Below are 27708 nucleotides of genomic sequence, written 5' to 3' on the forward strand. Positions count from 1 at the left end.
GTTATTACATAATTTAAAAGTCTGTGTATGTCCAAAACAGATGTAATTTTGAGGGAATATTTTTGAGCTACAATTGCTTGAAACTACAGATGGCAAAACCACAGATATGGGAGTCTGACAATTCTTCCCCCACACCACAACTTTCTTCTGCAATATCTATAGGAGACCCAGGAATCTTTATTCCCCGCCCCCCCCCATGAAAGAGGTCTCCTTTTATATGTCTCTCAGGTCAAGTTATCCTGGACCAGGGCATATGAGGGCAAAGGAGCTCAGTGAGGAAGAAACCAGAGACCTCAAGAGAAGGGCCGCACTTGTTAATACTATTGTTATATAAATCTCCAGAAATGATAGTGGCAATAGGCAGTCTAACCAGATTTCATGGATATTGCTGTGAAATGGCAATTAAGTCTAGATGAATGAATAAAGCAAATAATAGAGAAATAGGGAATGAAACATATGTATGTATGATCCCTTATTTTGCAATTCAATATAAGAAATGAGAGCATTGGGAGTTGGACTAATAATTTGAATTACACACTCCTCAGCCACTGTTGGGAGATGTGCCTGGTCCAGACCAACTGAACCACTGTGAAGGTCTCTCCTCATTTCCTCCTCAATGGGAAAGGAGAGAGAGCACTCATATAATTATTTCACTCATCTCTACTTTTTGCAACTCAGCCTGCCAGGTGAGCAGCTTGTTATTTTTCTATAAGATGCCTGTTAGTCTCTAGAACTACCCACTCCCCTGGGCTCACAATAGCCATAAAAAGGGTAGCTATTGAGCTTCTCAAAGCTGATAGAGTCCATGGGAAATAATTTCCAGGTAGCTGTTTCTTCCTGGATATCAACATACAGTCAGCTCATAGAGATTCTTTTTGAAGGTTTTCTGACTTATAAAATGTGTTGAGCTAAAAGTCCACTCAATGGGAGGAAACTCAAGTGTGATACTGTAAATATAACCAAATATGCGTGGCTGGAGTGGTCACAGATCTTAGCAAAAAGCCCAAGACTTGTCACATTCTTAGACTAATGTGATTTCTTACTATGTGCAAAATATGTGTCCTTATATTTACAGGCAAATATCCCAGCCACCACTCATCAAAGAAGTTCATTTTGTACCAGTTGTACAAGTACCACAACTGGTCACACACAGACATCATCTATGAATTGCCCAGGCCTAAGTGACACATCTACAATGCAACCTCTACACCTAAGGATCATAGAACACAGAACAGAAGTAAAGAAGAAGACACTACGGAATCTCTCGGTTCTCAGTAATGAAGTTCCCTCATGCAGCAGAGGGCCAGGAACACAAAAGGTCACAAATGGCCAAAGAGTAGAGATCAAGAGGCTGCTGAACGCTGGTCCTTTATTAAACTTCACCCACCCAGGGCTCAGGGACTATCATGGCAGAGGGGGCAGAAAGATTGTAAGAACCAGGGAGGAGGGGCAGTACCATATGGAAACAAGTCCTGGGAACTTGCTCGTATGATTCTATGGCAATGGTGTCAGCATAAACAAGTCCCATGCAAACTCAGGCAGACAAAAACCCAGCACAGAACTGGGAAAATGAACAGCAGACCCCAATCTTATCTGAAGAAATATTGGCAACTGATTGCTGCTAGGTGAAGAAGAGCTGATCTTCCTACAACAAGGGACTCTAGATAGGCTGACTAGACCTCACTGGATGGACTTGCACTGGGGAACAGCTGGTAGATGCTGATTTGGCACAGCGGGCCTTAGCAGGGATGACAGAGTATATGGACTCCAGTGGGGGGCTATGAGAGGGTGCCGGTGGGGATGGGGGCATAAAGATGATTAAGATTGATTGAGGTGTTCTGTATGAAATACACAAAAATTCAATAAAAATAATTTTTTTAAAAGGCAACATTAGAATAAATATTCTTTTTAAAATTTTTTTTTAATTTTTAAATGTGTTAGATGGTGAAAACAAACTCACTCAAAAAGATGAAAAATTACTAGCCATAGAGTCCAAAAAGAAATATTTCAAGGAGGAACCTCCTGGTTCCACGTACATGGGCAGCTTCTGCCTGTCATGGCCAAGATGTAGATCACATGTCATTCTAGTAATGGAAACACACCAAGAGGGTAACTACTGGACAGCAACACAGACGACAAAAAGCATGGGCTGTGGATGGAATTGGTACGGAACCCTGGCCCTCTTCTCCCTGGTGACTGTGGGGGTTCTCTCTCTTCTGTTCCTGTCTCTGTAAATAAAGATGATAGTATGTACCTCACAGAGTTGTAAGGATTAAATGGACCTGTGTATTCAATAGGCGCTCAGTAAACACCTTCCCCCAGCAGTAGGCGAGCAGTGCTCATCTCTAGAAGGATTCTAAGCCTCGGGAGATGACATCCACACAAACATTTCAGTCAGCACAAGCTGGAGAAAGAAGACATCGAACATCATTCCCGAAAGTAGAAATTGAGGCTCAAATTGTGGAATTCAGGCCCAGACACTGAATTCCTTCCAACCACAGGACTGTGCCAGCTTTCTCAAATGACGCTCATATCCCCATCCTGGATGTTGTGACTCGATGTGGAATGACGCAAGGTTGGCTTTTCTCGCCTTTCTTTTCTTTTCTCTCCCTCCCTCCTTTCCTTTCTGTCTTGCATTCCTCTTAATTTTTGCTTCTGCTAAACTATAATTAAGAGCTGCAGAATCTTACGCGTAGTTTACACAAAATGCTGGTGTACTGCGGTAATTGCCTCCCTTACAGGATTCTCATAGACAACTTGTGTGGCAATTCCAAACAGGCTCTGAGCTTTTTAGGGTGTGTTCAACGGTACCGAAATGTTCTGCAAGGTTAGAACAGAGGGTGACAGAAATCAGGCTCTACTTCCATCCCAACTTGAGCAGTTCCCAAACCTTAAGATCTCCAGGTGAGGCCATCTACAGTAACTAACTGTGCCCTTAGCAAAGTATTTAATCGATTTAAACTATGATTCCTGTTATTAGAAATGAGGAGGGTGTGCTGCAATCTGTAGGTTCTGCTTAGCCCAGTATCTATTCATGTTTCCTTATTGCTAAGGAAGATTTTCTGTCAAAGGTTTGAACTAATAAAATCAATCCAGAAGATAATTTACTTAAATTCCCAAAGCATTAAAATCATGTTTGACTAATTCCCAAGCTTATTGGAGAATTGAAGACATACTACTATTATGTGAACCAGGCACTGGACCAGGTTCTCTACCAATGGTCCCTCATTTAATCTGAGACCCTGGAGAGAAAGAAATAGCAAACCAATGTGAGGGCTGTGGATTCCATGACTGTGCTGGTTGGGTTGCATCTATTACTTAGGAAGGGCATCTCATCACCCAATGCTTACAGAGGTCTGAGAAGTCAAGTACAAAGTCCAGCACAGTTTAAAGGTAGGTCAGAATGACTTCAAACTCATAGTCTTCACTGTCCTTCTGGCACCGAGTCAGACTAGCTGGCCTACAGACAGTGTCCCAGAAACTGCAAGCCCTTGTGCATAAATGCCCCTTTCTAGAGGCTCAACATTTTCACAGTAAAACAATTCAGGTCAAACCTCAGCATTCTCCAAGGACCTAACAACTCTAAAATTTAATGATTCTCTGTCAACTCAACAACCACAAAAAGAAATTAAGTATCTGGGAAGAAAGTTTCATGTCTACTCGGCCTTTACTGATATCTGAGTTTTTATCATCCCCAAGTTCCTCTTCTTATTCACCCCCTCCAAATAAGAGATCATCTCCAAGGGTTCAGATACTGTAGGACAATTCAGATTAGTGTTATACATATGTAGCACATGTCACCATAAAAAGGGTGGACAGCTGGATCAGAGCTTTCAAACTCGGTGACTTCCTATTTCTCTTCCTTCAGCTGATCACTAGGGCTCCAGGGACAGTTATTTGTTGATCTCTGAGTATGGGGTGGTGTACTGTTGGACCCTTTCAAATGAGACATCTTCCAAAAGGCCTGAGAAGCAATTCTATTTCTGGACTTTTCTTTGTTTAAAAAAAAAAAAAAAAAAAAAAAAAAACACCACTAGAAGATCTGAAGTGGGATGAAGGAGACGCACAGATGCTTCTGTTGGTAATCTGGTCCATGTGTTCCCTGCTACTGAGCGTTTCAGAAGGCCCGACTGTCTGGGTTAATTGTTTAATGCTTTTAGTTAGAATTAAACTTTGCACCTGCTCTGACAGTGATGAATTAAATGTGCTCCTTTTCCAATACTGTTGCCCTCTTTAAGTAGAGACCAAGAAGTGTATCTCCCTTCTTCCCCTGCGTTTGAGGAATCTCTGCTACGCTGGAGTGTAAACCAGCATAATTTGTCACCAGAGGTAGCGCCAATTAAATTGATTGCATTGGACTGAACTCTGGGACCCCTAATGCAAGCACTAAGGGAAAAATGGGCTCTTTTCTGCCCATTCCCCCATGTGGCACTTAGGCATAGCTCAACAGTGGAAGGCTTTCAAGGTTCAAAAGGGTTTTATTTTCAAAAGAAACGGGCATTGATCAGCTGCATTTAAAGGCAAAGATAATTCCAGAGCTTGAAGGCTGGATTTGTGTTTAAGGTCTAAATCTCTTTCTTTAACCTTGGGGGGGCCAGTATAACATAAAAGCAACAAAGAGATTAAGATTACAAAGGGTTTGCAAGTGTAAATGATGTGGTGGTATTCTCCAAACATAACACAGTCCGCATTCACAAGCCCAGGCGCAGGCCAGCATTTGATCTGTTGGTTTTACACCTGTAAAAACAACTTGTGTTTATTTGTCACTCAGCAAACCATTTCGGGCAAGAGTGGAGGAAAAATGAAAGTGGAGGAGGAGTGAACTTGCTCATACCACAGAGTTCAAATATGCCTTCCCCAAACCAAATGCAAACACTCTCAAGGTCAGGGTGGCAGAGACAATCAGAAAATCCCTGCTGTTTGTCAGGGTAGCACACACCACACGGAATTCAAGGCGTGGGACGCCATTCCAACCCTGGGTCATTTTCTTCATTATCCCAGCTTCCCATGCTTGGCTTTTCTGTGCCATGTCCTCCCATGGGAGGATGCCCATGAGCTCTAAGCTAATGCCAACAGCCCCTCCTTGTTCTTTATAAGTTACCAACTCTTTCCCTCCATCTTGGAGCTTAGGTTCCCATCATCAGTCCTCTAGGGTAGCACCATTTGAATATCCCAGATATAAATCACAGGCACAAAGTTAGAGACCTGAACTTCAAATACTCGGTGATCCCACAGCAATGCACCCATTCTCTCAAGTTCAGATCTCCCTCTTCTGTCTCCTAAAGGATATCCTCCTCAGCAAGGTAGACCTTTTCACAGTTACTCATGTTCTGGCTCTTTCCATACCCTGGGACCTTCTCAGAAATATCCGACCTTCCTTGCTAAAACCAGGTGGTAACAACAGAGTCTTTCAGAATCAAAGAAAGCAGAGGGAGCTGCAATTTATTGAGGCTTCCAAGACCAGATCAAACAGCTCTGAAGAGGTTCATAATTTAGCCTGGGCTCAAATAGTGAAGAGTTCGATGCTCCTTTAAACTCAGTCTTTAAAGACAAACAAACATGAATCCATTTTTATATGCTAAAGAAACCATCTACCAATTAGAAGAAAGTCGAAAGGTTTGATGCAGGTCAGGTGGTTGCTCCACCTTCCTATTTCTTAATTCAACTCTGACTGGACACCTGCACACTCCACCAAGAAAGCAAAGCTTTATCATACGCTTATATTAAGTAATTATTGGGCATGGTTTTTGAGTAATCTGATTCCTTTCCCAAGAATTTGATTGTATTTCTTCTAATCCTCTGTACCATAATCTCCCTAATAAGAATTCTACTTTTTTACAAAGCTCATACCTTGTTCATTTCCAAGGATGCTTGGTCAGGGCAATAATGTGTCAGAATCCTGTTAGTTTTCTTTACTGCATATGACATTAAAACAAGCACAGTCTTTAAACAGTACCCTTAAACATGCCCCATTTCACAGTTTCTGTACACCAGAAGCCTGGGTATGGATTAGCTGAGTTCGATGCCCAAGGTCTCATGAAACTGAGTTTAAGGTGTAAGGTAGGCTGCATTCTCATCCGAAGCTCAAGATCTCTGAAACTCGCTAGTTATTGGCATAAATCACTGACATCAAGTCACAGCTTCTTCCTGGACAGTTAGACAAGGATCGCTCTCAATTGTTGGAGTTATCATCATGCCCTTGACACGTGGCCTTTCCACTAGGTCACCATTTGCTTCTTTCAGGCAGCAAGAGACTGTCTTTGACTTCTACTATCTGGGTTGAAACCACTCACAAGAATCTCTTCTCATTAGCTCACTTTTCAACTGATTAGGAACCTTAATCACATGTGCAAAACATCTTCATTTTTGCCACATCCTGTAACTCAATCTCAAGAGTGATAAAAAGTCCAACGTTTTGATAGTCCCAATTTTCACAGGTCCATGCATTCTCAAAGGGACCCCTGGCATTGCAGAGGGTTGTGAATGACAGAAGCAGCTCAGATCATTCCTGGTATAAAATGATAGTTCAAGGAGGCGGTCTGCTGTGTATTTCCAGAAGGGCTTCACACAAAGCTTGCTTCTTGCAGATGCTATTAGATAGGAACATGCAAATGGATGCTTTATCAATGAATAAATAAAAGATGAAAAAGTCACTTTGCCACAGAAATCATATCAGTTGCTTTTTCATAAAAGAATGAAAAGGAAGGGAAGAAGGAGGGAGAGAGGGAGGGCAATTTGGCTTGCTCTAGTCGACTATGTCTTGTAGAACTGTTAGGGGGAACATTTGATTCATCCATTATAAGGAAGAAGAAAAACATCTTTGAGATCTGAGAGAAAGTTGATCCTAATTACCCCTATTGGGCCATCCTCCCCCAAACTGCTTTCAACAAGCCGGCCTCCTCTTCAAGGACTGCCAGTGTCACCCCATGTTCTTCCACATCCAAATGGCCGTATCAGTTTGGTTCATGTCAGACTGGTGCACAAATCCTTCTATATTTAGACTGATTCTATTACACAAGGAACAAAATTTCTCAACACTCCTCAGCACAATTCCTATAATGTTTGCTTGTCCCTTAAACTAGAACCTCCATTCCTTTCACCATAGTTTTCCTAACACGCATCTGTTTTCCTTTCCTACCAACACTGTTGCACTGAATTCACTTCCTTTCTTCACCATCATCACTGTGCACCAGGAGCTAAAGGTGCATTTCGTTCTCACCTCTTCCAGGAAAACTTCACAAGCCACTTAAGTTTTTTGGTCAACTTAAAACAAACCTGGACACACCTGAGAAGACTGAGGAATTTCCTTCATCAGAGGAGCCTATAAGTAGGTCTGTGGGCATTTTCTTACTTGCTAATTGATGGAGGAGGGCCTAGCACACACTGTGGGTAGTACAATCCCTAGGCAGTGGATCTGTGCTGTGTAAGAAAGGTAGCTAAGCAAACCAGGGGAAGCAAGCCAGTAAGCAGCATACGCCCATGGTCTGTGCTTCCATTCCTGCCTCAGGGTTCCTGCCTTGAGAGCTTACCTTGTCTCCTCTCAATAATGGACTGTAAGTGGTAAGATAAAATAAACCCTTTCTGCCCATATTGGTCATGGTCAGGGTTTTATCATAGCAATAGAGAAGCAAACTAGAACATCACTCAAACCTCATAGCTCTAAATCACCAATTTTGTAATATGAGCTGAATTTAGCTCTCATGTTTAATTTCTTGATTTGTTTTTGTTTTTATTTTTAATTATGTGTTGCTGTGTGTCCGTGTGTGTGTGTGTGTGTGTGTGTGTGTGTGTGTGTGTGTTTGCACATGGGTATGCGCATATGAGTGCACTGTTCAGGGAGGCTAGAAGAGGGTATCAGATCCCTTGGAATTGGAGTTACAGGCAGTTGTGAGCTCTGGATATAGTGCTGGGAACCAAACTCAGGTCCTTTGGAAGCCCCTGATAGCTTCTCTAATTGGCTGTTCTACATACCTGTTTTCTGAAATTGTACTTTTTGTACTCTAGAACTGAGTTTTTAAAACTATCATTTCAGAAAGATGTGAAATCAATTTAGTTGAGTCCAGCTGTATTTTTTTTTTTCATTGAAATGGTTGGGTAAAGAAGGGAATGGGGAGGAAAGGAAAGGAAGGGCAAAGGAGAGAAGGGAAGTGAGGGGGGATGACAGTGTGCTTTGGACAGTAAATGTGTTTGGTTTATAAAAATTTTATTTGTATGTACATTTGTGTGTATAAAATACCATGTGTGGCACTGTGCAATGGTATAGCATTATTGCTAACTGCATTTTCATTACAAGACGGTTCTTCAAACACTAGAACGCATTGGGGAAAAGCGTAGCATTCATGACTAAAATTCATGTAAAAGTCAGAATGGGTCAGAAAGATAACGGAAAGTTCTCCAGGGAATCAGACCACTCGAAGCACTGAGCTGAGGGAGTCAAGGGCCTGGGCAGATCTGAATCTTCACAGGCTGTTGATACGGAGAATGATGACAAGTTATATTTATTTACCATTTGCTCATTTGCAAAAGATTGTCACTCTTATACCACCAGGAATTCCATAAGGCAAGCCAAGCAGACTTTCTTTCTTTTAAAAAACTGTGAGGCTTAGGTTGACAACATGGCCCAATGGGTAAAAGACACTTGTCACCAAACCTGATGACCTGAATTTAAACCCCAGGACCCACATGGTAGGAGAGAACCAATTCCTGTAAGCTATCCTGTGACTTCTACATGTGCCATGTGTTCCAAGCTACATGCACACCACACATACATACACACATGCATACATAAACACACGCACACACACTAAATAAAATGTGATTTATTTTAAAACTGTAAATGTAAAACAAAAATGAGGCTCAAGGGATTTAGGTGATTTATTCAAGGCCAAATTGTAAGTTAGGGTTAGAAAGTGAACTCAAATCTACTACCACAAATTCAAGTACTTTTCTGTATGTTAGAAAAATCACAGACTGAATCATCAGCACCCCTTCCAGAGGTAAGGGTTAGAGGCAAGTCCTGCCTCCAGCAAGTCTCCTTGGACCCTCTTCAAACCTAAACCACAGCTTCTACCACTGTCCAAATGGGTTCTCAGTGAATGGGTTCTCCAAGTAAGCATAGCATTATTTCTGGCCATGAGATAAAGGAGGCTTGAATGGAGGCTGTTAGAACAATTCCCTCTGGCTGGATTCTCATCTGGTGCTCAATTGTGGATGGCTTCACCCTGCCATAGCTAGGATAGGTATTGGGGCAAAGTTAATAAACTTAGTGGGAGACTAGGAATGTGTCAAAACAATCAGTAAGACTGGAGCCTTTTATTTCATGCCATCAAGCATTTATTGCATGCCTTTGCTAGGCAGGCACAGTAAAAGAGCACTGTGGAGTTTACAGCCGAGGGGGCGGACAGGTGGGCAATCCACAGGGCAGAAGTGAGCTGAACAAGGACTAACTTACAGTAGGAAATGCAGGGTGCGGGGCCATGAACGGTAACTAGGGGTGACAGAGGGGTCCCTGTGAAAGGCAGAGAACCAGCTGAGCCTGGAAAATCCACAAGGATGCCACCAGTGGAGGCCCCTAAGACTCGTCATTATCTCGGTTCTCAAGACTAGACTCCTTTCTGATTCACTGAAGCATGGGGATCAAGAGCAACAGAGATTAAAGCAGAGCCCTGCTTGGCTTCAAGGCTTCTGCTAGGTCTCAGTGGGGTGGAAAGAGACCAAGCAGCTAGGGGTCAGAAGTTTGCCCAGAGTTCTGCTACCCCCAGGCCACGCAGTGGTCAGTTCAGAGGTGCGCAGTACAAGATGGAGTGTGTAGGACAATTGACATCTAGTTGCTGTCTTCCAGAGTGTAGACTGTACCAAGCAGCAGCCCTAATCTGTGGGTGTCTGGAATAGGCATGAATGGAAGGAGTTGTAGTCACACTCCAGCCAATTTACAGACACAGATGGGCAGCCCCCAGAGGAAGGTTCCACTTTGTACCGTTGAGGGGATCTCTTTTGCTCCTCCCCTCAAGTTGGCAGTTTTTCTGGTTGCAAGACATTTCCCCAAGTGGCTTGATGGGGAAGGAGCTGAGATTCAAGGAGAAGAATCCATCCACTGGGCTTTGGCTGGCATAAGCCAGACTACTGTGCACAGCATCAGCACATCCTCCTCCAAGAAACACCAGTGTGAACCCCAGTAGTGGCTGTTTTCCTAGGAGGGAGCTGCAGAGTTAAAGGCTGGGCTGGCAGAACCCTCCCACGCCCAAAGCCCACTGATCAGTGTGTGGAAGACGAACACAACCAGCTCAAATAAAGATCATTCCACACAAAGCTGCCCAGCACCAGCTGAGAGATTTCCACACCTCACTTCCAGCCCAGCAGGAGGGTGCTGGGTAGCAGGACTCGGTTACATCTTCCTTCACTTTCTTGAAGCCTGAACAGCATTTCCCTGCATCCCGAAGGTCATTACTGCCAACTCACTTTGGGCTCTTACAATGGAAGATAGATTTCTGAAGTGTTCTTGGGCCTAAGTTATATAGATCCTCTCACACTTAGCTTTCCCCTCTCCCCAGGAGAGGCAGGCAGATTATACCCATATGACAGGTAGGAAGACTGAGGGTAGAGATGGATTCAATACTCCGGTTCAGGTCAACAAAGGAAAGAGAATTAGAACTGAGTTCACCTCTGAGTCCTTTAATTGGAGCTCCCATTTCCCAGAGCCTGTCTTTCAAGCCACAGGAAGACCTTCGCTTGCACTGTAGGATGTACTCCTAAGAAGTTTTGGGGGAGGGCCATGAATAAATCTTTTCAATACAGAATCATCTTTTAAAAAATAACCTCTTCATTGAAAAAAAAAACAGAAATGTAGACTAAAATAAGGATCATTCCCACAATCCAATACCCAGAGTTGATAATTGTTCACATTTACTGTCCATCAAGTATTTTGGCATACAAACGTTGTTTTTCCCTCACTGACGTCACACCTCTGTGATTTAAGCATTCTGTGCTTCCCAGGGTGTCCTCTCTTCTACTTGACTGTGTGGCTAGCCCGCATTGAGAGCAGTGTTTAATTAGCTGTGTGATGGTGCATTACAGCGACGTGTGGTCTTTTGTTTCACCAGGTCTCGTTTCGGGCAGTTGAACTGTTCCCAGATACTCTGAACCATAATTCAAATAGTGGTGGAAATGCCATTTATACCAGAGAAGGATCAGGCAACGTGGTATGGCTCCATGCTTGCTAATTCACTCATTCCTTCCCTCATGGAACTGGTACCCAGGTGAGGTTTCGTGTCTCCTGTCCTAGTTTTCAATGAGCAGGATGTACGACCAGCACAGTAGGCAGCACAGGTAGAATGAGAAAGGAGGAAAGGCACTGGACTGAGACTTACAAGACCTACTTCCCTTACCAGCTCATATATAATTTACTGTGTGGCCTTGAGCAAGTCACTTTACCTCTCTGAGCAATGTTTTTCAAGAAATCGAGCTAGGGGGCTTTAATGTTCCTCCTAGCTGTAACACACACAGTGATCCTACAATATATCTGGGGAACAACAGTCAAGCCCAAATCAGTGAACTTATAGGATCATCTATTGTCCAAGGTGAATCATGTAGGTCAGACCAGTTATCAGCTTGAGTTGAGAAGCAACTATGTTTCCCAGTCAGGTATGACATGTGTCATAGTGAATCGATTCTCATGGCACTCCTATTTGAGCATAAATTGTTTTGATAATTAGGAAGAAATTCAAGATTGCCATCCCAAGAAAGCCACATCACTTCAGTCCCACACGCTTCCGAGAGTAAGGGAGGACTGGACTTTCTGCTCCCAGAAAGTCATAGAACTGTGCCTGTATGTCAGTAAGTGAACCTTTTGGCATGGATAGTCTTGTAGCTTCTAAAGTCCCATAAGATGACATGATCACTCCTGCTGTTCCCTCCTCCTGTTCCTCAGGGGAAAGCAGACTGGTTGCATGCCTCCGAGAAATGAGTGCTCGCTCTTAAAACAACAGTGAAGCGAGATCTCGTGGCTCAGGATCTTGGGCCTGGGTCTGTAGACACCAGTCCAATATCAGCCCTGTGCTACCTGACTCAAGTGCAGCCTTTGGAAATGCCTCACACAGCATCCAGGAAACTGAAATTAGATCTACTGGACAACATAACCAGTACTATGCATCAGCGAAGGGGACTTCCCATCTGAGCTCAAGGGAAAGCAGAATGCATTCGAATGGATGAGAAGGGAAGAACATTCCCCACAGGGTGGAGGGAGCCTCTGTGATCTTCCTACCTTCCCGTGGGCCTTTCCCCAGCACGAGTCCGCATGAGCTGCACAGCCTGCGGCTCCTGAGCGGTCTTCGCCCTAACTCAGTTCTCATGGGCAGTTGGAGTCAAAGTGGCCACTTGGCCCACAGCCAAACCTGTCTTCGCCAAGGCTTCCACATTCACCAAGTGAACAAGAGCATACCCTGTGTCATGTAAGGGAAAGGAGTCGACTGCAAGTCTCCCCAAGGAGACCAAATGCACATGGAGGCGGTGACCCTGTCTTTGAAATATGTAGGATATACCAAGGCAGGCCCAGAGTTTGTTTTCAGTCCCCAGTCAGGAAACCATCCCTGTGGGCTCAGCCCCTAGTGCAGGATGGTACAGACCGACTGAAAACTCAAAAGTACTCCAGGGCCGTGTTTCCAAAGGGTGCTCAGCTGCGGAGGAAGAAAAGGGCAATCGATCTCAAAGTTGTCATAAGCAGAGAGGACAGGCGGCGGGAGGGAAAGGGGCGGGGAAAGAAAGAGGGAAAAGGGACAGCACCGCCCCTGTTGGAAGCCCAGCTCAGACTGCTTGGTTCAAGAAACCTGAGCTCCTGCCATGCTGCAGGCCCCTCCTCCGAGGCTGCAGGCCCTTCCTCCGAGGCTGCAGGCCCCTCCTCCGAGGCTGCAGGCCCTTCCTCCGAGGCTGCAGGCCCCTCCTCCGAGGCTGCAGGCCCTTCCTCCGAGGCTGCAGGCCCTTCCTCCGAGGCTGCAGGCCCCTCCTCCGAGGCTGCAGGCCCCTCCTCCGAGGCTGCAGGCCCTTCCTCCGAGGCTGCAGGCCCTTCCTCCGAGGCTGCAGGCCCACAGAGCCACAATTTCCCTACATCTAAGAAATTAGAGGCTATGTGGTCCCAGGAAGTCTCCTGATCCTTTCTGGAGGTCCTGGGTACTCAAAAGAATAAGCAATGTTTGGCCAACCAAAGAGAAGGAGGATACCAGGGGAGGTAAAATGAGTCCTGAACCTCCATGCTTCTGGTTCAGGGTTCCAAGGAAGAGGGAGCACAGAGAAGTGGGTCTTGTTGAAGTCCTGGCAGGAGCTCACTGTGGAATTGTGAGTCACCCTGACACTCAACAGGCACAGTCCCTTACTTTTAGGTCTGAGGATGGTGACACCCCTGACTCCCTTTGCCAGTCTCACTGAGAGTGCATGGAAACACCTCCCTCCAGGTCAGCCAGCACCAAGGGGCCGTCCAAGGTATGTTTCTAGGAATACAGACACCTGACAATGCAATACATGAGACCCCCTGGAAACCACCAGATTATAGTGTGAGGCAACAAGTCACCCACAAAATATGGACAAGAATAAAAAAGAAAAAAACCAAGTGGACACATACAAAGAACAAAGGTGTATTGAGGGTCAAGTTTCATCCTAGGATGACTGACAGGAACCTCCAAAGAGCAGGACCTGGACTATCCCTGAATCCAAAATGGAAGGGTATTCTAGAAGAGGGAAAGGCATCTGCTGGTGCACACCTGGAGCATCTGTGGAAACGCTGGAGAACATGAACACTTTTCCCCCACAGGATCCCCTAGTCTAGAGGACTTCACGTTCTCACACAGCTCGGACAAGTTTTCATGTCAGCTTTCAAAATTCTATGAAATAAAGAATTCCTCATTTTACAGATAAGGAAATGGAGCATGGCAGAACCCCAGCATCCATGGAGCGCCTTCAGAGTGGTCATATAACATAGTGGTCAGCAGCTCATCCAACTACAGCACCTCAGTCCTCAGTTACCGGCTCTGTGACTGAGCCAGTTATTAACCTCGTGCAACTTCTTTTTTACAAAATGAATACAAAATCTGTCTGACCTCGCTAGGTTGTTCTAACAATTAAATAAGACAGAGAAATAATGCATAGAGTAAATGAAATTATAAAGTGTCGGCCTGGTCTCCAACCCATAGTAAACTACTTCTCAGTAACATAGGTGGCAATTGCTGCTCTGTAATTGAGGGTAAGATCTGCCAGCTGTGCAATCTTGGGAACCTTGTGTGATCTTGTGAACTTGATCTCCTTGCTCTTCAGTCTCCCTGCTGGTAAAGCAACCTGGCTGGATTAGGTCACGTCTAAATTTCCCTTCAGCTCTAACCTTCTGTGATTCTCAACACACCAAAGCCTGTCACAAAGCATCTCAAATATCACCCTTCAACACAATCTTTCTGAACACCCTTGACCTGAAAATCAATGTCCTAGAAACAGAAATTCCCTGTAAGACTGCAGAACTATAAAAAGTGGACAGGGATGCCATGGGTGCTCCAACAGAATAAGATCAGAGTGTCCATGGAACTTGCAGATAGAGTAACATCACCAGCCAGAGCTCACTCCAAACTTTGGTAGGTCCTAGAGCTATGGTTTCAGCATCATCTGGGAGCTGGTTAAAGAGACAGTGATGGTGCCACCTCAAACTTGCTGAGTTAGAAGTTCTGAGAGTAGGGGTTTAGAAATCTGAATTATAACAAGCCTGCTAGGCGATGGGAACACAGGGTGGCTAGGAGTCAGGCCCTTTATCACTTAGCTGTCCACATCTCTAACCTAAGCAGAGACAGCATGAGGCACTCCCTTCCAGCCCCCCTGTGTCCTGTATCATTGCCCTTTGGTCTCAGGAGTGGCAGTCAGCTGGAGGCTGCAGCCTGGTCTAATCCAAGGACATGGACCTTCTGCATTCTGTTCTCCATCCTTTCACCAGATGGTCCTCATGGCTATACAAAGCCGTATCCAAGGAAGTCTGAGAACCTAAGAAATTTCTGCAAGGGCCACAAGAAAGATGAGGCCATCCTGAGGGAGAGTCCTGGAGGGAGAGGAAGCCTTTATAAAGAGCAAACAAGAAGTGTTGTGCCGCATCCCTAACTTCAGGTCTTTTGTGTCTCCCAAACTCACACCTCTGTGTCAAGCCATCTGTCACTACAACCCTGTGTTTCTAACACTAGAAGTATAAAGGTGCAGGCCACCCTCCACATCATTCCACCCCAGCTTGGAGGAAGGAGCACATCAAGGGATATGTTTTGCTCTTGTTTTGTGAGCTTGGACAGGACATTTTCCCCTAACTTGAGAATCTTTTCTACCTATGAATAAGTTTCCAACAGGCTGTGTTGCACTGTTGGGATGTAGACTAATCACAGGATGCCAGAATCCACAGGCAGCCTGTTACTCTAGAGATCTTTAAAGCAGAAGTTTCTTCTGTCACGGCCCTCCAACCTCTGCTGTTGCTTCACTGCCCCTTCTGTCCATGGCCTGGGACAAAGCCCAGGGAGCAAGTATCAGACCTTTAGCTGGCAAAAGGCAGCCTCCAGCCGATGGTCCTTTCTCAGCAAGGGAGAATGACCTTCCCACCCTCTAGGCAGAGCATGACCTCCAGGCACTTGCAAGCATGGTGCCATGGAAACCCTGGGGTTCCAACTACTCTTGTCCACCCTCACCTTCCCTTCCCTTCTTTGATAATCCAGGAGAAGCGAGAACAGGTAGGAAGGATGACAGAGAATGAGTCCTGAGTTGACAGTGTGGTAGAATGCATAATCTAGAGGACACCTGGGTCCCTAGGACTTGGAGTCTGACCTAATAAGAGAACTCCAGGGTGGATCCTTCTGCTCTGACTCAATGGCACGGCCATCACATTTGCAAAGCTGATGAACCAATCTCTGGATTTGGAGACAAGGTGATTCTTAATACCAAAAAGCAGTTGGTAATTTTTTCCACCAGCTGTTGCAAGCTCCCCTCTAACAGTTTACCTTTCCCCTGTCCCTGGACAGCTGTTTGATGAACTGATCTCAGCTTCCAGAGAGGAAAAGTAGACAAAGACTTTTGACTTGTGACTAAATGGCCATCTTGAGCCATTAATGACCCATTATTTCAGCCAAACAGCCTGTGAAAGCGACACTTCTCCATCACCTACCATCCAGTCTCATTTTAATTCCCTTCAAATGTTGAAAGATGCTGGAACTAAATAAAGATAAGATGACCATTCAGCTGTGTTCTACAGCAAGGCAGAGTCTCCACAGTCGGTCAGGGGAGTGAGCGAATCATCGTTTACTAGCATTCTCCTCTCAGTGTGAGCTGTTCATTTCTAAGAGAACTCTTAAACTTGGAAGGGTAAACTAAGGCGGACTGAAGCTAGCTCAGCCTCACGGCATGAGATGATCATTTTCTGTACTTTACTTTTTCAGGAGAGAAATCTGTCTCTGAATTTCTTTCTCTGTCTCTCATCCCTCCTCTCTTCATTCACCCTTTCACCATTCCCTTCTTTATTTATACTTTTATAGTCATTCTTTTCCCTCAAATTAAAGAAATATAAATTGTGTCTAGGACAAATGATTCCATTCAAGTGTTTGAACTTTCATGTGTCCCTCCACCCCCAAAAAAGACATTCTTGGGCTGGGCGGGAAGAGCTAATAGAGTCCCGAGTCTTTCATGGTTGTGATACGGCAGCATAAACAAATTATAGTGTTCAGAAAGTTTGAGAGACTGAAAAAAAGCACACAACATATAACACCAAATTTGCCTGTCAAGGGTTCTTTTATTGTTATTACTGCTTGCTTCATTTTATTTTATTTTTAAAGCTGATGTTTGTGGCGATTTGCCGCACTTTGGGAGATTCTAGAACCAAGAATGATTTACAACTTCAGTCATCACCTGGCAAATGCAGCCCTTATGGAGAGACCTGGTCTATAACAGCTATTTCAAATTTTCCTAAGTCACAACATATCAACCTGAAAGTGAAGAGTTCCATTCACAGGAAAAGATTTCCTGAAATCAAAAAAAAAATTTTTTTTAAATAAATAAATGAAGGGGAGAAAACCTCTCCTATCAAATAATCTTAAACCTCCAGGCTGAAAGACGGTGATCTCTGTGACTTTTGTTTTCATCGCCCCATTCTCCCGTTCTCCAGGTTAGCACTCATCTTCCTCCATCCAGGGAACTTTGTGGGGAATGACACAGATGATCAGCAGCCTTGGCAGAAGGCCAGAGTGAACCCGTAAGCCCCAAAGCTCTTCCAGGGTCTGTAGCTGCTTGTCACCAAGCAGTGTCTAAGCCCCTGTGACAGCCTTCTTCCAGTTTTCACAGAACGTGAGGCCATTTCAGCATTGAATGAGTGCCTCAGATCTATTGTGTTAGGTGCCCCCCCAACATGGCCAGTGCTGAAGCCTGACATTAATCCCAAATTTAATAAAGTTCTTCCGCAATCTTTCCACTACCATTCATCGGAAAGAAGAGTAAAAAGTTGAACAATAAAAATTCATCTCAAAGATGTTTTGCAAGTTATTCATTTTGAATAAGTTTAAAATATATTCTTGTGGATGAGAAACCCTTAAAAATATTCTGTGTAATGAAGCCTCTGGCATTACTAAAACGATTCACTAAATTCTCCACGAAAAACAGCTCTGAACTTGGGAGATTTTCAGCCAAAGACCATGGCTTCTGATTTGCTTAGAAAAGCAAATATTTTCTCAAGTGAAGATTTATCAAAAAGCCAATGTGCAAAATAAAAAAAGCATAGGTTGTTTCTATACCCTCAAATTAATTGCAGGAAGGAGTGAAAAACACTGCGCCTAATATCACGTGTTGAAGAGCAGCACCTAATGGTAGGATCAGGTATTGCAGGCTAGCTCTCAGGCATTGAAAAAGGCCTGTTAAGGGAAAAAGCCTAAAATGTTAAATGGTCTGAATATAGGAAAAAGGGAGTTCTCCAAAATAAGACGTGTTCTTTCAATATAGAGTAGATAGAGATAAAGAAGGTGATAAAATAAAAGTGCTTCCAAGTGTCATATAGTTCAGTAATTGCACGTATGTATGTATGTGTAGATGATGAGAGAGATGATAGATAGCTAGATGATAGATAGATGATGATAGATAAATGACAGATGATAGATAGATAGATAGGTGATAGATAGATGATAGATAGATAGATAGGTAGGTAGATGATAGATAGATGATTGATAGATAGATGATAGATGATAGATAGATGATAGATATAGATGATAGATGAGTAGATATAGACTGATGATGATTAGGTATAGAGATGTTAGATAAATAGATGTAGATAGATGATAGATTAGTTGGATGGATAGACAAATGATTGATAGATAGATGATAGATAAATAGATAGATAGATAGATAGATAGATAGATAGATAGATAGATGGTAGATGATAGATATTCTATATCTCAAGAAACCCACTGACCTACCTACCAAGTAAACATTTTCAACTTGTTATGTGGTTACTTTATGGATATCCAAGTAACATTTTATGGAATCTATTGGGAAAAATGAGATTTGATATAAAGCCAATTTTACTTAGTGGTGTCAATTTTATAAAGTAGTATAAACTGATGAAATCAATTACTCATGAAAGTCGAGAGATGGGGAAAAGTCAAAGCAAAATTATGAAGAGTCTGCACTATTTCTGTCTGGCTTAGGAGTGGTACAAAGGCACATTTCACTGCACAAAGGAACTGTCAAACCCACAAAATTTAGTCACAAAAGTCAGATTCATAAAAATTAGCTGACTGCCTTTATTTTTTAAGAGGTATTGTCAACCCTTTCTAACACAGTCTATACAAATAAACCCTTTTAAACAAAAAGACCCATTCTGAGAGTAGCATTTTTGTTACCTACAGTTGGGTTGGAAAAAAAGATTTTAAGCAGTCTATTTACCAGTAAAATTGTTCAGAACCATTTGTGAATATAAACAGATACGTTCCTGCTCTGACTCCTTGCCCAGCATCTCTTCTGAATTAATCTGAATGCCGGCATCCAGAGGACCAGAAGTAAAGAGGAGATTCTGACTTCTGTGCGTAGGCCTCCGAAGAAACACCAGAAGACTGTACAGAGCTGAGCACTGTGGCTCTTTGCAGGCCACAGAACACACACTGAAAACCGTCTCTTTCGATACGACATGCATCCAACATTGCTGTGGTGGAAGCTTCTACTTCTAGTCCGTAAACAAGAAACACTTATAAAAAATAAAAAAGAAAGAAAGAAAAGAAAAGATCAACACCAAATCCACACAGAGCACCTCACTGAGGAAAACACACTTGGGGCTGCGCATCTACTGCCTAGAGGCACCTACGACAGCAAATAGAAGTCACCACATATCACCAGCAGCACAAAAATATCACATCACATAAAATGTGTAGTTATAGAACACTCCTGCCAGGTTTCAGTATGACCAGGACTCTAATATTGCTTCGCCTGCCTTGACAGTAGTTATTCAGCAAATAGATTTCTGTAATCTTTCACCTTGTAGCTATGTCCGGCCATAATTTGACCCTTGATGTGAGTTTGTGCTACATAAGTCTATTAACCCACTAATTTTGCATACAAGAACAATATGGAGTCACTTTAGAGAAGCATGGATAGTCACTTTCTGTTGGAAAATGTTTAAAAATAGCAAGTGTCCGAATCAGAAAACATTGGCTCCCCAGAAAACATTAGATAAAAGATATCTAATACAAATTCCTCAAGTCGCCAACCCAATTGGAATGCAATTTAATTTTTTCAATTCCTCAGTACTTTTTTCCAGATTTTATTCAGATTTAGAATGTTGTCTTTGTTGATTAATTGAAAACAAACACCATTCTATCTAACTATGTGTTCTGAAAATCAGATCTCAAATCCATTATTTAGATGAGATTTTTCTTTTTCCTATTTTCTTTGTTTTCATTAAATATCTGTCAGTTTTTTAGCTTCATAACTCAGCAGGGATGAAAAATTTCAAAACATGTTACACTGGGCCAGTACTAATATCTTAAGTTTTAGGCAGTCTAGCAATATCACTCTCAGTAGGGATCAGACTCCTAGTTATAAAATAAGAATAAAATGTATTCTAAAAACAATACGTCATTTATTATGTTTCATATATGAAACACTTCATGATAAACTATAGTTTCAGGTATTTTGACAAAATCATTTATTTAATAAATTTTCATTGAAAATCTCACCCAGTCCAGGACACAGAGACAGGATTAGACACTGCTGACTCCCCCACCTTCAAAAAGCTTGCAGTCTAGTACGATTATTTCCCATACATATGCATTTCCAAATGCATAGTTCTCATTCACTGACAAATGTCTCAAAACATTAAAATAATCACTGATAAACAAAATAACTTTGAATATGTGATTTAAATCATCATCCTTTTATAATATAGTTCCCATTTAAAATTTTAAATCCAAATATCTCAAAACTATGTGTTCTTTAATCAGTCATGCAGCTATGATATATTAAAAACATGTTTTTGGGGAAAAAAATCTATGGTTTCAGTAGAAGTTAGGATCTAAGACAAGCCATTATCACCTACAAGTTCTTCATTTATAAAATGGGGATAATATCTTACAGCTTTGATGGGAAAAGAGCAATAGATGGCCCGTGTTGTGGCCAGTCCTTAATATGGTCCCCAACGAATCCTGTCTCTGGGTGTCCATGGAGAATATGAGTGTGAGAAGCTGAATCAGGATCAATCTGTATGACCAACAGAGCATAGTAGCTTCTAGGATATGTTACAGTGGACACGCACGGTGCCTCCACCATGTTCTGTTTCATCAGTCACTCTGGTAGAACCCTTCATATCATTGAGACATTCAAACCATGCTGTGGAGAGGCTCATGTGGAGTTAACTGAGACCTGCAACCATGCTCACATGACTGAGTGACTGTGCTGTCTTGGCAGTGTACACTCTAGCTCCAGTCAAGTCTTTAAATGACTGCAGACTGGCTACCATCTGACTCCCACCTCGATGGAAACCCCTGAGCCAGGCCACCCAGAAGCTGTAAGAGCTATGATAGTTATTGTTTTAAGTCACTGGGTTTGGAGGGGACTTCTTGCACCTCAAGAGCTGCCTAGTGCAGAACCTGAAAGTTCTGTGTGAATAACGAGTAGAAAACTTAAGTTGAAAAACACACCCTCAATTATTCATTCAACTACCTCACACAAACAGAATTTTTTGCGTCCAGCTCAATGCTAGATCTGTAGGTACAGTGAACAAAGCATAGACAATAAGTACCCTTGTAGAATTTGTGGAACCTTGAAGATAGCCAGAAAGATGGACAGCCAACCAAAGTACAGTACAAAAATATGTGAGAATTGTTGTGCCATGGGAGCTCAGCTACTTTGAGTTCCTGTATCAAGAGTCACTCACCTATGCTAAGAGGTCCATCCTAGAGGAAAGACTTTAAAAAACTAAGAGATGGGTGAGATCACCCATGGCACTTTTGCCATTCAGAAAATTTGTAGTAAATAAGTTTGACCTTGAAAAACTCAGATTTGCTGGCATCAACTAACATCCACTCATTCTTCTAGTCAGAGTTTAGTGCATGTCCATTATGTGCCAGGAACTGTTCCAGGACTCTACACAGACTTCAGTGAACGAGAGACACCAAAATCAACTGCTCCCTTCCTCCCTCCCTTCCTTCCTTTTTTTTGTTCTTGCTTGTTTTGTTGTTTTGGTTTGGTTTGGTTTGGTTTGGTTTGGTTTGGATTGGTTTTGTCACAGGGTCTCCCTACAGCCCAGGCTTGCCTCAAACTTCACATCCTCCCACCTCAGTTTCTCAACTATTTGGATTATATAAAAGTACCACTCCATCTGGCTTATTTTTTGAAGGAAGTAGGAATCAATGCTAACCAAGGCCTAGCCTTGGTTTGGAGTAATAATGATTTGGAGAACAGGTTTTTAATGCAGACCACTTGCTCAGATTTACATTGTGAATCTTCCTGGCTTTGTGACTTGAAGCAAGATTCCTTCTGTGTATATTTCTTAAACTGTAATAATAGTTCATGAGGCTACAAGAAATGACATGAGCTCATGCCCACAAAGCACAGAAAGTAACGCCTGGCAGGTAGTGAGAACGTAGTGTGTTTTAGTTGGTCCTGGGTTCCTTGTGGCCATGCCTAAACTCGGGCCGTCACCATTTTAATTCACTGTCTTCTGTTCCCAGTTGAAGAAAAAGCATAAGTTTAGATTTCAAATATATGAGATCCTCACAAAGTAGGTCATTTATGTTTCAGCAGAAGGTTGGCATCTTGAGAAATAGATTGCCTGGATAATTCTGAGATGTACAGTGCAAACGGCAAGCATTCTAACCATGCTGTCATTGGAGGGATTGTTACTCATCCCTGACAACCTCCAAGCAGGTTTTTCTAGGTAATACTTAGAACACCTGTTGAGAAATAAGACATTTAGTATCGTGAAGGCTCAGAAAAACGCTTTTGTGTTTAGATACAACCTAAAGAATGATTTTCATGGAATCAAATATTTTGAATGAATAAATACAGACAACAATGCCGTGTTTGAAACAGTGAACGTATTTCTTCCTTATTTCCTTTATCCTCTTCATTTCTCTAGCCAGTTTTGAGTAGAAAAAGACCAGGAACAGATGGTTCATCACTATATAACTTCTGAACAATTATTTCATGTGTTTCAGACCCCAGAGAGCAGCTACCACCGGAGCTTTTCAGTGAGAAGCGGACTATCACAAAATCGTCAACACTAAAGATGGAAAAGACCTTTGAGGTCATTATGTCCACTCTCTTGTCAACTCGGTCCTGTTCCCTCAGTGTGCTCTAGGGGCTTCCAGCAGCAACTTGTAAATGATTCTAGCACACTGGCCCCGCCACTGTCCTCCTGAGAGACCAGTCCACCATCTCACAGACGTTTGTTAGGGAGTTTTTTTCCTTGATGTTCTGCCCAATTTTACCTCCTGTTAGCTTCATTCCATTATTAATAGACATACCCCATTGAACCAGGCTAAGTGCCCCTTCTCTGTCAGCATAGACACCTTCTCAGATTAATAACGGCATCAGTAGCATCAGCTAGCCACCTTCACAAGGTCCCAAGCCATAGCATTTAGAGAGACAGAGTTTGCATACATGCTCATCTAGACATTTATAAAAACAATACTAGCTGCATGGAGATAGTTTTTTCTTTGTGCCTCATTAGATAACGAAGGTTCTATGGTCCCAGCTTGTTCAGGGTTCGTGTGTTAAGAACAGTAGTGTTTGACATAGTCCCTTTTCCCTAAGGTCCTTCCTCTTTTCTAGGCTCTGTTTACAGCTTCGGGATGATCAGGAAGAGGCCTTTCAAAAGCCCCCTACCCTTAGATAGCACTTTACATTGTAATAACAGTTCCCAATAGTCATTGCATCCTTCTTCCCTGGAACACAGACCTCTTCTTACTCCCCAGGTGGCATATCTACAACAGAAGAGGTACATGACTTTAAATTGTCCTGATTCATATTTGCAACTTAGGGTGTCAGGTTGTGCGTGGCTCTGGAGGCCAGTAGTTACATGTGTATCTCTGTGTGCGTAAAATCACTTTGTGTTTTGTGAATTTTATAATTGTTTCTTGTCATGAAAACTAGTGCCTGTCAAATATTTTTGCCATATTCTGAAAGAAAAACATTCTTTACCACAACTCAGAGCATTATGTATGCATATGAGTAGAAAAACTATGTACATAAAGCTAAAAGCAAACCTTTCAGGAATCTTCATCTTTCTCAGTTATTTCAAAGTGTTCGACCTGTTAAACTGATTTTACAACTCATCATGAAGTCAGAGTCAAAAGTCTGAAGCACTTAACTGTGTGAGCTCCGCCTTCACCTGTGACCTGCAGAAGGGACTGGAGTCTCGTAGCAGACTCTGTCCTGTCTTCACTGTGGCTAGTGGCCAGTCCCTCAGGAAGCCTCTTTCCACCTGGAAGTCAACTGTGATAAACAATGTCTGATTCCTTGGCCTGGTATCGTGGCTCCTGCAGAGAGAGAGACCCAAAGGCCAGAATGATAAAGACAAAGGCTACGCCGAGCTGCCAAGCCAGCTTTTTCCCAAGAGGCTGAAAGGACACCAAATACACTGCATGGATCAGGAATGGCAACCGCAGACACAAGCCCAGAGTCCTTCTGAGGCTGGTTGTATGTTCAAGCTCTGAGGCATGAGCCCAGAGCCTGTATCCATGGGCATGCAAAGACACATCTCAGAAAGGTCTAGCCACTAAATATGGTTTACTGTGTGATAACTGAGGTCCTTAGAGCCCCTTGTTAAATACTACTTTCCCAAACTTTTCTACTTCCTAGGAGTTTAACTACATTATACATGAGAACTCAAGAAATTTATCTAAAAGCTTTAAATACATTTCTTTCAAGATTTCATTTTGCTTTATCATTATCTCAATCCCCTGAAACAACTTGAATGCTAATTCTCCTCTAGAACTTCCTCCCTTTTATAAAAAGAAAAGAGACATGAAGAGAAAAGAAGAGAGTGAGACAGAGAGAGAGAGAGGAGAATTAATGAATTATGTGAGGGCAAGCTAAAACACTAGAGAGGAGGATCAAGTGCATTTATAACAATAGGAAAAATAATTATTTTTTAGAAATGGATAAGGAGTCAGCTATATGTTTAGGACTTTGAAAAAGCAAACTCACTATGGATTTAGGACATTTATATTTTATTTTATCTTGGGTTGCTCTGTCCTATGGTATTTAAGAAATATCTCTCATGTCCATCAGCCTTGCCGCTTCCCAACTATGTAAGAAAGCCACAAGTTGGTTATCAGTATTCCCAACTCTGCTGTTGGCGCTGGTCTCAACACCGGGAAAAATCAACACAGCATTTAGGAGGAACATAGTTCTTCGATCCTCAAGGTTCATGACTAAAGTCAGAACTTCTGCGCTGGTACCAAGAGATACACCCTCCTGGCACTCGGTAAGCAGTGCTGCCCTCGGACTCTGGGCGATGCTCACTGTCTTCCCAAACTCAGCCTTGCGCCTGGGTTTTTTCACATTTCCAGGAGCCACTTTTCTACTGATGTCCGTATGCACGTGTGTTTATTCACACAAATAAAAATCTCTTTAATCATTTCAGCTTTGATGGAAACCCAGATAAGGAAGAAAACTAGGGATAGAGAGGGGAGAGGAAATCAGCAGCTGAGGCGATTCTGGACAGAAGGCAAGTTTGGAAGGCAGCAAGTCCAGCCACTCTCCAGACAATGACCCAACTGCAATTATTATGATTCCCATACCTCTGACCACTTTTAAAATAATGTTGACCTCCCTCCCTGAATCTTCTAAACCTCAAGATACTCATGGGGAAAAAACATAAGTAGATTCAGAGCTTGGTTCTTGTAAAAGAAGATCATGAACACCAAGGTCACTATCTAGACAAGGGCCAAACTAAAGTTTTCCAGGACTGCTCTGTGACAGCACAATTATTCTGAGCTCAACCCACTTCATGAAATAACTCCAAAAATATGAAAAACAAAACCAGTATGTGGAAATTTGTCTCCACTTGATTCTCTTTCTTCTCTATCCAAGTCACAGCTTCCCATCGGTGATAAACAGAAAGTATTTGGTTGTGTGAATCCTCCATCTTGCCAGCACTGAATTTCCAGCCACCCCTCTACCTCAACCTACCGTGGCTTTCTATACTAGTAGGGGTTATTACTGTGATGATGTTGGGGAGGGCTGGGGCACCATGAGGAGGCAACGGGTACTGCGGGTGTAAGTGGTGGGCCCTGCAGTCACAGGACACGAGTCACAGAACTTCCCTCCCAGGGGGCAAGAGACTGCAACACTAGGGCCCATGCTTGGGAACCCAGCACTGAAACTCCACAGATTTTTCCTCCCCACCCCCTGCCCACTATGTACCCAGGATCTCCAAATGTTCCACCCCAAAGCACTGCACCTGTTCATAGGACCTTTCATCATCTAAGAATAGACCATGCCATTAAAATGCACACCCTAGGCCCAGGGGCGGTCAAAGTACAGTTTTTGCAGGGACTATGAAGGCCAGGGACCTGTAGACTAAGATATCCACCCACAAGTCCTCTCGGGTTTGGAAACAGAGTAGACCCTATCAGAGAATCTAGAAAACCTGTGCCCATTACTGTGGGTCAGCACTGGAGAGTGAAAAAGAGATCTATTGCACCCAACAATAGACAGGAACCAACCAATACCTTTGTGTATTGTACCCTACACAAAGACAGGAACCAAGGATTCCCCAAATCCTACTTCATCCCAAGGGAGAATACTAACCAATCGAAAGGAACCATGAGGGGGAAAGCTTGGAAGCAGAAATAGATGATTAATACCCATGACCCTGAGTGTTAGAATGTACGAACTTGTATCAAACTGGGAAGAATGAACATAAAGACAATGGAATCAGGAAGACTAGAGAGCTGATAATTCACAAAGAAATGAAGAATACTGGGTTTGCTTTATGCTAATTATAGGCATTGATATGTTTACAATCTGCACTTAGTTACTATGATGGTTTGAATGAAAATGTCCCCCATAGGCTCCAAGTATTTGGACGTTTTGTCCCCAGATGATGGCACTGTTTGGGGAGGTTTTAGAAGGTGTGGCTATCCTGGAAGAAGCACGTCACTGAGGATGGGCTTAGAGACTGCTTAAGCCTTGCTGGATCTCCAGTTGCTCTCTTGCATCCTGTGCCTGCGTGATGTGAGAGCTTAGCTTCTGCTGCTCCTTCTCCAGCCACCATGCCTCCCTTCCATGACAGACTGTAATTCCCCTGGAACCATAAGCTCAAATAAACTCTTATGATGGACTGTAATTCCCCTGGAACTGTAAGCTCAAATAAACTCTTCCTTCTATAAATTGCTTAGGTCAGTGTCTCTATCACAGCAACAGAAGAGTGACTAATACAGTTATATACACAGCAATCATAATTTCATGTATATAATATGCACACGTGTATATATGATGTAAAAACGCGGTTTCAACACAACACCAAAATACCAAAGATGTGAAAATCCAAAATGAGGTATTGAAGGACCCATATAGAATTTTCAAAGGAAATGAACTGTAACTGGTTTCACAGTACTTGAACACTGTATCCGCTTGGAGAATATGAAAAAGCCTAGAGAAGATTTGGTGAGAAACTTTCTTTAGAAACAAACAATGGTTCAAATCAAACTCTACTGTTTGAGGCAAAGTTGGTGGGTGGGGATGGCACTTTGATGAGATCATTTAGACAACTGACACAAGTTCTCTGGGCTTAAGGAACAGAGTAGACCCCATCAGAGAATCTAGAAAACAGGAATAGACAAAGGCACTGTTCCCACTGAGGAGGGTGAACTGCAGGTCAAAGAGCATTATGTCTGTCTCACCAGCCATGCCTGGCACCTGCCTCAAAACATGCACTCATGCCAGAATGCATAGGCCTGAAACTATGACATTTGGCAGTTGTTTGTCCTCAATAAACTGTGCAGCTTCTCTGGGGGTCTTTCTTCATAAAGCAGAGATAAATGTGCTCACCTCATAAAATCCCTGTGAGAATTAAATGAACAAATATGTGTAAAGTGCTAGAACCATCCCTGGCATGAGATCAGCACTCTGTCACTAGGCTAGAAACCAAAAGGGGACCCCACAGGAGGTGCAGAAACCTAGATTGTTTTCCACACTTCCCCCACCATCTGATTAGGGTCCTGTGTAGCT

Source organism: Nannospalax galili, unplaced genomic scaffold, assembly GCF_000622305.1.
Source record: "Nannospalax galili isolate Female #2095 unplaced genomic scaffold, S.galili_v1.0 scaffold20, whole genome shotgun sequence".
NCBI classification, from domain to species: domain Eukaryota; kingdom Metazoa; phylum Chordata; class Mammalia; order Rodentia; family Spalacidae; genus Nannospalax; species Nannospalax galili.